The sequence below is a fragment of the Haliotis cracherodii genome, unplaced genomic scaffold (assembly GCF_022045235.1).
Source record: "Haliotis cracherodii isolate W230 unplaced genomic scaffold, xgHalCrac1.p SCAF_41, whole genome shotgun sequence".
Lineage (NCBI taxonomy): Eukaryota > Metazoa > Mollusca > Gastropoda > Lepetellida > Haliotidae > Haliotis > Haliotis cracherodii.
The window spans coordinates 957,769-966,113 of record NW_027266299.1 but is presented as its reverse complement, the minus strand read 5'-3'; the positions used below and the strand labels follow the sequence as shown (position 1 = coordinate 966,113).

The window sequence follows — 8,345 nt, the reverse complement described above, 5'->3', positions numbered from 1 at the left end:
AGTGACCTTTTCTAATAAATTGACTTAATACTACATTTGTCGTGAAGTATGTATCTTGCTAGGGAATCTTGCAGGATTGCAGACGCACTGTAATTCCCCAGTAAGGTATTCTAGCTTTGTGTGCTTCAGGTCTGGTTTTACTTGACACAAACTGATCTACTGACAATTATTTGTTTACATTTAAAAAGGAATGATTTGATGTACTGTACTTTGTCGACATATTTTTAACAATAATAAACTTTGCTGCAGCACTGCCGAAGTTATGTAAATGTTTAACTCACTCAACGCAACGAATCAAGACAAGAGGCCAATAGGTTCCGTATCGCTCACCTGGACATTTACGCAATCATAACAAAATATACATTTGCATTGTACATGTATATAATACTGCAAATATTTCGTGTCGGCATTGAAAAGGGGTGGATGGAAAATATGACAGCATAAACGTGTACTTCTCTAGAAACAAATATAGCTTAAAGTTCTGAACCCTTTCCATGTTATGATCGCGGATCCAAGTTTTCAGAGGCAAGGATGGATCCCAGGGCGATTCCTACTGGCATTATGTATTATTCTCTTCACAACAAACAAATGTATACAATGTTTCCGTTTATTATAGGGTGGGGATAATATCGGTTTGCATGTTGTTGTCAAGGTTCTAACTCCTTTGGTAGTGCCGGACAGATGAACAGAAGGGCCAGTCCTGGTAGCATATATGTGCTTTCCTCTCATTATACTCAGCAATTGTACATACGGATATACTATACGGTGGGGATCTTAACTGTGTCCAAGTTATAAACTCTTTATGGCCCCATCCCTCAGCCCCTCCATTTGTACAATTGTGAATTCCCATCACCTGAGAATACTTTCAACGAAATATATTTGACGTATATCTCTTAATTCAGGAAAAAAAGTCGTTTAAAGCAATATTGCGAAATAACCCCTTTTAGCCCCGCCCCCGGGGGATAGGGTGGTGTGGGTACAGCCCCTCCATTCTTTTCAATTTGAATCCCAATAATTGGAGAATACTTCCAAACAAATATGTTAGATATCTATCTTGTTCCAGATAAGAAGTCGTTTAAAGCAACATAGCCAAATTACCCCTATTTGGCCCCGCCCCTCAGCCTCACGATTTGTACAACTTTGAATCCCCACCACCTAGGTTGGTTGGTTTGATGTTTTACGCCCAACTCAGCAATATTCGCGCTGAATATAACGACGGTCTGTAAATAATCGAGTCTGAACTTGACAGTTCAGGGATTGATATCATGAGCATCGATCCACGCAATTGGGATCGATGACATGCACCAACCAAGTCAGCGAGCCTGACGACCCGATCCTGTTAGTCGCCTTTTACGAAAAGCATAGTCACCTTTTACGGCAAGTATTGGTTGCTGAAGACCTATTCTACCCCGGAATCTTCACGGGTCACATGATGTTTGATACCGCCGAGGCTGTACAAACGGAACCCTATTGTTCATTCATTATTACTTCTCGGGCATAAATGGATAAGAAAGACAATAAGAAAGTCGATATATATGTACATTTTTTAAAGGAAAAAATATGTCTTTATTTGAGTGAGTTGGGTTAAACGCTGCTTTTAACAGTATTCCAGTTAAGCGCGGAGTGTCAGCTTAATGTGGGAGGAAAGTTCGAAGTGATGCAGGTCTCAGACGTTTACCACTTCGGCGAAGCACACGAGCACGGGTATGGTGCTGACAAACCTAGAAACATATTTGGGGCGAACCGGGATTCGAACCCACAATCATAGGTTTCTGGCTAGCTCAATGGACGCAACTCTGCGCAGCGAATCGCGGCGCCTTAGACGACTGGGCCACCCGTGTCCCCTTATTGTCACTCACTCATATTCACTTAAAGAGCATATTTGGCTCTGTAAATTGTATGAAATTGCTAGAATGAGGCAGCCGGACTTGGTCTTGCATGTTCCACCTTATGATGATATCATATTTTATAAGTTATTGCATTTTAGATAGTCCGCTGTATTCATGGCAGAATATATTTGAATAGCAATGCTGATCATGACAGCAACGTTTTTAAGTGTCTTTGAGGACTGTTGACGTCATATCCAGGTAAGCTAAAGTATCCTTCGATTGGAATCATATATAAGGAATATATTATGACATGTTAATGGATATCATATATATGCAGGTTTTTCTTGCCTCGAATATTTCGAAAATACTGTTTTTCACAGGTATACCCATGCCAAAACGGGGAAACGTTCTTTCATGAGAGGCGAACCTGTCAATGTGTTGATGGCTTTATCGGGGACTACTGTCACAGGCGCTATCGGGGTACGTACTTTCACAATAATAACAGATGTTTGTGCTTCAGAAACAAGTAGGGGTCGGCATTCCTGGAACGAACAAAATATGATTCTCACAGACCCATTTTACTGACGAGTCCAAAGATAATTGACAAAGTGCCACTGTCCTTGATCCAAAACCGTTGCGTCCATAATTCCAGACAATAGCTCATTTTCACGACCGGGGCCAATGCTATTTTAACAGCTTTGGGTTACATTTCTTTGTCCTCCCTTCTGGCGCTTAAGTAAAACATTGCTTCAAGAGATTACCGAAATACTACTTCCTACTGGCCACTGTCATAGTCTTTTGTTGGGTGTCATCATGTTGGCTCGTGGTCAAAGCAACTCAAAAGCCAATGCAGCAGCTTGAGAAACACTTGACAGCAGTCTAAAATCAACCGAAAGAAGCCATATGAAATGAAATTGAGTCATCAAGGCAGGATGCTGTCTGACCCGGACTTGCGTTGACGACGTAGGTCGCCGATCCACAGAACTGGGATGCGATGACGTGCATCAACCAAGTCAACCAGTCTGACCACCCCATCCCGTTAGACGCCTCTGACGACAAGCAACGTCGCATTTTACGGCAAGATTCTCAACCCGGATCTTCGCGGGTCAGGGCGAGGGGGTATCCCAGGTACCATGCCAGCAGCGGTTTCATCATCGGCCCAACGTTGGCCGATGAAATGTTGCTCATCGGATCGACATTGGCTCAACGTCGACAAACTGCATCGGCCCAGCGTCGGCAAACATCGTCGGGCCGAAGAAGTTTTGCTCATCTGATCAACATGGCGCGGTCTGTAAATAATCGAGTCTGGACCAGACAATCCAGTGATTGATATCATGAGCATCGATCCACGCAATTGAGATCGATGACATGTATCAACCAAGTCAGCGAGCCTGACCACCCGATCCCGTTAGTCGCCTTGTACGACAAGCATAGTCGCCTTTTACGGAAAGCATGGGTTTTGACCTATTCTACCCCGGAATCTTCACGGGTCTCTAGGAAGCACTGTGATGGTAAGGGTAGGCCAGACGCCATCAGTCCCTCTGCTGGTGTGACAAGCACATTTACAAACTTAAAATCATATACAATCCTGCCAACAAAGGAAACCCAAACAGAATATATGCTTGCGATATAGCCGGAATTGTTCAATGTCCCCTTCAGCAGATATGTCTTATGATCATGCAGATGTTTCTTCTCTTGTGAATTTTAGTTGAACACTGACAACGTGTATCTATCAAACAAACAGACCATATGGCTCCAGGAACAACAGTACTAGATATAATATCATGGTCAATATGTATTTTCAGATTGCCAGGAGACACCCGTTGCAGGCGTTCTGTACACCTTTCAGTGGAAGTGTGGCCCGACTAAGACTTATTACCAAATAGCCGAGTATTTCTCAACAGGCAATTTAAATTATACACAGACTTGGGAGCAAATGAAACAAGGGATCAAACCTCAGCCTGGCTATTACTTCCTTGGTGTTGAAAATTTTCACCAGTTAACTAAACAGGGTGTATACAATCTTTTTTTTTATATTCTTTGTTTTGGGTAAACCAAAGGGTTGGTTAATCTACACAAACTTCCGGGTGGAGTCAGAAGCAGAAGGCTACGCATGTCACTGGGATTCCTTAGCAAGGAAATATAGCGCAATCTATCAAAGCGATCAGTATCTTGATGGGTTAGGGGCTTTGGGCGATTCCACCAAAAGCATGAATGGGACACGCTTCGGAACTTATGACAAGGATGTCAGTGGGCGTGCCAGGGCTAACTACGACTTTCCGTGGTGGTATAACCCAATTGGATGTACATTCCTGACATTGGAACCAAATGGATTTAACTGGCCTACTAACAGAACCGGAACAGTTGTAATGGAGAAAATAGACGTAGGCATTATAGGCTTAATTAAAGAGTTCTGGTATGTTGAAGATAACCTTTTTCTGTAACAACATTTTGTTGTGAGTGAGTGAGTTGGGTTTAACGCCGCTTTTAACAGTATTCCAGTCATATCGCGGCGTGTCAGCTTAATATGGGCGGAAAGCCCGAAGTGATGCAGGCCTCAGACGTTTACCACTTCGGTGAAACCCACGAGCACGGGTTTGGTGCTGACATACCTAGAAACATAATTGGGGCGAGCCGGGATTCGAACCCGCAATCATGGGTTTCTGGCGTGTCCAAGGGACGCAACTGTGCACAGTGAATCGCGGCGCCTTAGACGACTGGGCCACCCGTGCCCCCTTATTTTCATTGTGGTGACAGCATTGTCGTTGCAAACGTTTATGACGAACATGATGTCTTCTACCTGCTCTAAAGCATAAAGTAAAATAAAAATGCGAAAAATCTCTTGCATTAGAACTTGAAGTTGCATTTCACACGATATTTTCCTCTATTTCATTTTGTCTTCATAAATGTCACACGAACGCCCTATTCTGGCGCCAGGACAAAACATGGCACTGACAACTACTATACTATATTTGTTTTACATGAATTGTCTCATTAAAAGGTGACTGTTGAAGGTGTTGACCCGAATTTGGCAAATGTCTTGTTATATTTTACCAACCAAAACTGTCAGACCTACACTGCGGAGATTCCAGCAGGTACCAAAGTATTTCTCTATCTTTAGGCTTAATTATACATTTCTCTGGGAGCAGATGAGACAAGAGTTTACACTTCGGACCGGTTATTTCTTTCCTGGCCTTGAAACGCTTCATCAGTTAACTAAACAGGGTGTATACAATCTTTTTTGTCAGGATGGTTGTTGGGGGTCAAGAGAAGGGTTATGTAATCTACAAAAACTTCCGGTTGGACTCAGAAGAAGAAGGATATTCATGTCACTGGAATTCCTTTGCGAAGGACACTGGCGTCTGCTACAACAGCGATATGTATCTCGACGGGTTAAGGGCTTTGGGCGATTCCAATAAGAGCATAAATGGGTCACGTTTTGGAACTATTGACAAGGATGTCAATGGGTGTGCCAGAGCTTACAATTTTGCGTGGTGGTATCACTTTCATGTACATTGGTGACAGTACCGGGAACCGACTTGTAGTTTCAATTTCGACAATTACAAGTTATTTTTTCCTCACAAGGGTCAAACACTGGCTTAAATCGATAAATACATTCCATTATTACCATTCCATTCCCCATATCGATCTAGATGCGAGGAAGAGCTGTCGGGTAGCCTAGTGGTTAAAGCTTTCGCTCGTCACGGGTTCCATTCCCGACATGGGTACAATGTGTGAAGCCTATTTCTGGTTTCCCCCGTCATGATATTGCCGGACTATTGCTAAAAGCGGCGTAAAACCATACTCACTCACTCACTAGATGCGAGGAGGACATGCATCAACCAAATAAAATAGCCTGACCACCTGTTCCCGTTAGTCGCATGTTATGACAAGCGTGGCATGCTGAAGACCACTTCAAATCCGCATCTTCCCGGGTCTGATTGTCAATGAATTGCTTCATCAAAAGGAGGCTGTGTCTGGTAAATATGTTTACTTTTAATTTGGCAGCTGCTGCAACCACAGAATTCCCAGCAAATGTCCAAGATATATCCTGCGAGGAGTCATTTAAGGAGCTTTTCAATTATGCACGAAAATGGCTTGATATATTTTGAAAGTGTGTTTGTTTTAAACTATATCCGAGTGTGCAAGCCCCTCTTACGGCAAGCATTGGTTGCTGACCTCGCGGGTCGGAAAAGGCGTTAACTGACTGTATGTCCAGTTTCCACCTTTCCCGAACTAAGCTGGAATTTCTAGGCTCGATCGTCGCGCCATCAGTCGTTATTACGTGTAATGTCCCTTCTATGTGCCTCCTATTGATCAATCAATGAATTAAGATTGATAGTCACATCGGCAATATTTCAGTCATATCGTGACTAAATCAAACTGTACAGTAATACGACATAATAATAGACTGTAAAATTTGTCGCAAAAGGACAGTAAAAGCACAAGACTATTACAGGTATAGATTTAAAACTAGTTTGTAACTATAAACATGTGACTATTAATAACGATTCATAGTAATTATCTAATCAGAATCCACCTCTCAAATCAGTTACATGTGCTAAAAGCAAAATGGCGGAGCCTACCCAGTCAAGACGATGTGAACGATGCTCAATCTATATCGTTATAAAACGTATCTTACTGCGCGAAGTGCCTTCATTAAAAACGAAAAGATTTGGAAAGTTGGCGGTACACATGCTTTGTTCAATATAAAGAATCAATTTGCCAATTTCCTTCCATTGATTTAACGACCTGAACTAGAGGAGACCTGTGAGACCGCCTCATCTGTTTCATATTTAGATCTATGCATACAGATTCAGAGTGAGTGAGGATGAGTTAAAATTTAAAGTCACAACGGCAATATTTCAGCCATATAGTGACTAAATCAAGTCATAAAATAATAAAACATAAATAGAGACATTAAAATCTGTCGACAAAGGACAGTAAAAGCAATAGACTATCACAGATGTGGATTTAAAACTAGCATATCATCATAAAATCACAATAACAATGGGCTATAGATCACCAATAACCAAAGGCAGGTCACCATACTAGGTACCATGGGGACCTACATGGTAACCCAGCAGGATTTACACCATCGTTCTGGCTACGGGTGATTGTCAGTAAGTTTAAGCCAAATCATTAAAAAAACTAAGAATTCTACGTTTGAAAACATTGTAAATGAAAAATAGTTTGAAAGAAATGGGACTTATGTACCTCTTCTGGGGGACAACTATTTTAAGTGATTCAGAGTGACAAAACATTAGGGGGTAGCTTAGTGGTTAAAGCGTTCGCTCGTCACGACAAGGACCCAGGTTCGATTCCCGATATGGGTACAATGAGTAAAGCCCATTTCTGGTGTCCTCCGCCGTGACATTGCTGGGTATGGCTAAAAGCGGCGTAAAACCATACTCACTGACTCACTCCAGCCTATGATTTATAATTGACAAGATACTGTATAGTTGACAGAAAACGTATACAACCGATAAATAATTGTAATTAAGACAGACATATCTTTGTATTGGGTTAAAACGAATTCCTAATTTTGTATAAGCTACAGGACCCGTGAAGAATCCAGGGTAGAAAAGGTCTTCAGCAACCCATGCTTGTCGTAAACGGTGACTATGCTTGTCGTAAAAGGCGACTAACGGGATCGGGTGGTCAATCGCCTGATTGAAGTGAATGTTGCTGATAATGATTTATTTTTTCATTCCAGCTGAAAGACGGCGGTCTGTTAATACAAATATGGACCAGACTATCCAGTGATTGAAATGAGCATCGATCCACACATTTTGGATATGATATCATTCATTAACCATAAATAATCTAGTCACGGACCTAAAGAGCATCGATGATGTGGCATAGGTCTTCAGCAACCTATGTTGTCTTACGAGGCGACTAACGGGATCGGGTCGTCAGGCTCGCTGACTTCGTTGATGCATATATCATCGTGTCCCAATTGCGCGGAACGATGCTTTTGATGTCAATCACTAGATTGTCTGGGCAAGACACGACTATTTAGTTAGTTTGTAGTTTAACGCCACACTCAAGCGATCCACGTGGGCAATTGGGATACGATGACATTCATCAACTGTGACAAGTCCGTGACAACCCGATCCCGGAAGTCGCCTTTCACGGCAAGCATAGGTTGCTTAAGACCTTTTCTTCTATCCCGGAACTTCATGGACTGTGTACAGAATTGACACAAGCATTTTTTTCATTTCATTCGTTCCGTTATAGTAAATTTAAAGGCAAGACTATGATTCTATCGTCAAAATTTGGTTATTATTTTTTATTTGATGCCTTAATTTCCTTTTGGGTCATTTGTAGCCTTGAAAAAATTGGGTTATTTTTTTATTTCATGGTCTAATTTCCTTTTGGGTCATTTGTAGCCTTGAAAAAGGCCGTCGAGGAAGCTAGGTTCCTGACATGTGATGTTAGCGCTGGCTGAACTCCCTGTGGTCGATAACACTCTCCACTCCTCGTCTGAAGTCCCCGTACTCCAACCGGAGCTCC

At 42.1% G+C, this 8,345-nt stretch overlaps 1 pseudogene; it reads left to right on the top strand.

Annotated features, from left to right (window-relative positions):
- Positions 1-2,823: 2,823 nt before the first annotated feature.
- On the top strand, positions 2,824-4,273 carry LOC139441561 (fibrinogen beta chain-like; annotated as a pseudogene).
- The last annotated feature ends 4,072 nt before the right edge of the window (positions 4,274-8,345 follow it).